Source organism: Lotus japonicus, chromosome 1 (genome assembly GCF_012489685.1).
Source record: "Lotus japonicus ecotype B-129 chromosome 1, LjGifu_v1.2".
NCBI classification, from domain to species: Eukaryota; Viridiplantae; Streptophyta; class Magnoliopsida; order Fabales; family Fabaceae; genus Lotus; species Lotus japonicus.
The window spans coordinates 36,566,126-36,569,898 of NC_080041.1; the positions used below are offsets into that span (position 1 = coordinate 36,566,126).

General features: G+C 36.5%; 1 long non-coding RNA gene across 2 annotated transcripts; it reads right to left on the bottom strand.

The window, feature by feature from the left end:
- Nucleotides 1-373: 373 nt before the first annotated feature.
- LOC130734583 (uncharacterized) lies at nucleotides 374-3,484 on the bottom strand. 2 transcript variants are annotated; one of them, XR_009018007.1, is made up of 5 exons: nucleotides 3,287-3,484; nucleotides 2,707-2,920; nucleotides 2,201-2,298; nucleotides 1,120-1,209; nucleotides 374-771 (listed from the first exon to the last, which is right to left on the bottom strand). It is a non-coding gene; the product is annotated as an uncharacterized LOC130734583 (long non-coding RNA). The 2 variants fall into 2 exon arrangements; XR_009018006.1 differs by lacking the exon at nucleotides 2,201-2,298 and having other exon boundaries at nucleotides 3,287-3,481.
- Between the last annotated feature and the right edge of the window lie 289 nt (nucleotides 3,485-3,773).

Below are 3,773 nucleotides of genomic sequence, written 5' to 3' on the forward strand. Positions count from 1 at the left end.
CGAGCGTGGCAATTGATCTATTGCCACGGTTCAAGGTTGAACCGTGTCAATTGGTTAGCCTATTGCCACAGGTCATCAAGTGTAACCGTGGCAATAGAGTCCACATATGGCCACGGTTACGTACTTAACCGTGGCAATAGGGTACACATATGGCCACGGCTACGCACTTAACCGTGGCAATAGAGACCTTATTGCCACGGTCCAGTGCCTAACCGTGGCAATATGTAGACTCTATTGCCACGGTTATAACCGTGGCAATATGTGGTTCACCTGGTCTGGGAAATTGCAACATCCAGATTTTTTTTTTATTTGACCTGTTCTATGCATAAATTGCAGTACATTTTTTAAGAAATAAATTACATAAAATCTCATGTTCAAAATAACATTAACATATTCTAGAAGATAATTACTCAAATGTGCCAACAACAAAACAATATTAAACCCATGTCACTTAACAAATTTGTCTAAAAATACTAATTGTTGTTGAGAACACACTCTCTCAAGAACTTAAACCAAATAAGCTACATCAGTTAAAAGAATGACAAAACATGCAGCTGGAACAACAACAAACAACAATGAGGTTGACTCATCATCAGCCTCTTTTATTGATGAAAAAACAGCAGCTTGACAAACCCCCGGCCACTACTTGAAATCACCAAAGCTTGGCAGTCCACACTAGGCAAAATTCTTTAACACATAAGTAGCCCACTCTTCTTTAATTTCATTTAGTTGATACTCATCGTAGAAGCCAAATTGACAACCAGAGAAGTACTGCAAAATGATGGTAAAAGTAAAAAATTGATATTTAACAATCCATCCATCCATAAAGATAAAAAATAAAAATAAAAAACTAACCATGTGATTGACCTCTATGAGCTCATTTAGTGAACATTATTGCAAAAGTTAAAAAAGAAAAGAAATATTGTTTTCACTCCTCTCCTATTCTGTTTTTGATAATATTAAACTTGCACATCAATTATAGCAATAAACTAATTCACTCATCTCCCATTCCAACACAGTCAAAATTCAAAAGAAAAGATATACAGGCCCAATTACAGATAAAGTATTCACTATGAGTTAACTGCTAAAAAAAGTAGGGTGTAGAGGAAAGAGTGAAACCTGGATATTTAGAATCAGATTGGTCCTCTAAGTCAGTGGAAACCAGTTTGGCTCTTCAAATCCAAATAGTATATCAGGTTAATGCTGACACTAAATGAAACAAAGAAAAATTCAGTTGAAGGGGCTACATGGCAAACTTGTAGATCAATTATACCAGAAATTCTTGACTGGATAATGCTAAAATGAATTGAGACAGTCTCCCAAGAAGAGATATACTTGGTTCCCAGTCTCCTCTGCCTACATAAAGATCTAGTCAGCGTCTGCTGAATTGTATATTCACTTCACTTGTACATCTCCTCTGAATCAAACATCTCCCCCCTAATGAACTAATGATAATAATAGCTAATTAAAACATAAAGAAAAAATAACCTGAACACCTAAAAAAAAACTAATTTTAACATGAGTTCATGAACTTTAAAGAAGTTGAAGCTTGTCCAAATATATAACTCAGCTATCTATATTTATGAATGAATTCTCAGCTATAACAAGATAACAACTCATCTCAGTACTCATTAAAATGGATTGCACCAACTTTCCACACAAGGTTATCAATGTTAATAAGGAACCATTGCTGTAAGCAAAAGAAGAAAGAAGATTTTATCAAGAAAGAAAATATGAATGTCTTATTAATAAGGCAATGAGGAACCACTGCTGTAAGCAAAGGAAGAAAAATTTCAACGCCAACAGCAGCAAAAAATTTCACGCCAGAGCCAAGCCAGAAAGAAGAACAGAACAACAACACTTATCAGCAAAAACAACACCTCCAGCTGAATCAAATTTATGGCAAGATGGCGACTGAAATTCTGATATTTGATGGCAATTACTTCAGTAGATGTCAATAAAAAAAATAGAGAATCTAGTGGTATAAATCTCCAACCATATTAGTGAATTTAGCTAAATCAGGTGTAAATGAGTAAACATGGATTGATGGAAGTATGATAAATGCATGCATTAAAGAAGGGCGCATTTGCTTAGATTTATGGATCTAAGTTCAGGAGTAGAGGAAACTAGTGAACGCAATCCTCTATCTGTAAGACGGCATGCACCACTGAAGGATAGACTAATTAATCTAGGCAGACACCTTGGTGATTTTGCCAAAGTAGCAGGTAATGCATAATCAGATATACATCGTCCACACTGGTCAAGTTGTAGCACCTATTCCACAAGCAAATGTATAACCTGAATTCAGATTGTGAAGTATTTTAAAACTAAAACGTGGAAAGAAGCTTCTAAGTAAGTATTCAAAAAGCAAACAAAGCACACAAATTGATCTTTTCCAAGGCAACAAAAAACAACTAGTAATTAACAGAATCCCCACCCCTATTCTCACTTTCCTTTTGCTTCTACATCCATGTCAAACTTGCTCACATTGCAAACATAATGTAAATGGAAAAAAAGCAACATGAAATTCAGATGCTACAAGAAATTCAACATTCAACATTCAACACAAAAAAAGTCCACTGATCCATGCAATAAAAAAATGAATAAGGATAAATGGTAGAAATCCAATTGAACCAAAATGACAAGAAACACCAGCAGCAGGCAGCAGCTATCAAATAATTGAAAGAACAAAACACAGTCACACACCTCCAAATGGCCAAGGTCACAAGATTGAAAACATTTTGTGAATTCCTCCTCTGACAACCACGAGCAATCTCGAATGCGAATCTCTGAGGGAGACCCCCTAACAAGAAGCTCCAAGTGTACAAACTGTTGAAATAGTTGTCATGTTTCTGTGCTTAAATGAGATCCTCTAATGTTTGGAGAAACTTTGTGAGTAGCTTTTGGTGATATTATTGCTCTAAGAAAAGAAAAACTGGTTATAAATCAGGTCATAAGTTTAAACTTAATAGTCAAAATTGTATGCGAAAAGTAAAAACAATGAGTGTTGACTCAGGATGCAAGGCACTCAGGTAAAAGCAGCCACAAATCATTGAGAAAGGAACAAAAGCAAGAAAATAATAAAGAACCTATACAAGTAAAGCTAAACAGGGGAAGATTAGAAAAACGAAAGACAGAGTCAGCAAGACAAAGAACTCAATCGGTACCAACAAAACAGACAGAGTAAATTGTCACGGCTCACGGACAAATTGGAGTGAGAACTGAGAACGAGATGAGTAGAGCCAGGAGGAAGAAAAATAGTAAAAAAATTGGAGTGGGAACTCACCCGAGAGCTTGAATGGAACTGAGCGTGGCGGAACGGAGACGGCGTGGCGGCGAACGGCGAAGCGAGAGGGAGAAGAGGACTAGCTACTTGGAGTGAGAACGAGATGGAGAGGAAGAGAGGGAATAGATGAGGGTTAGGGTTCCTCAGAAAAAATTTGGAGTGTGTGGGAGGGAAAAAAATTGAAGAGTACGAGCCAGATAGTGGTGTTTCCATATCAAAATTCCTATTGTCACGGTTGCACTAAAAATATAATAAAATATTATCTCTTTTAGCCACGTGTTTAACCGTGGTAACTGACATTTTGCCACGGTTCCGCCTATAACCGTGGCAATTGAGGCGTGGCAAAAGGTCAATTCTGTAGTAGTGGGATACCATGTTTTTAGCTTGGTTTGAAGCAAATAAAAAATATGAAATTGGTAGAACATGAAAGATGAAGCAAATAAAAAATACGATATGGATACCATGTTTTTCAGTCTCTTGCAGAACA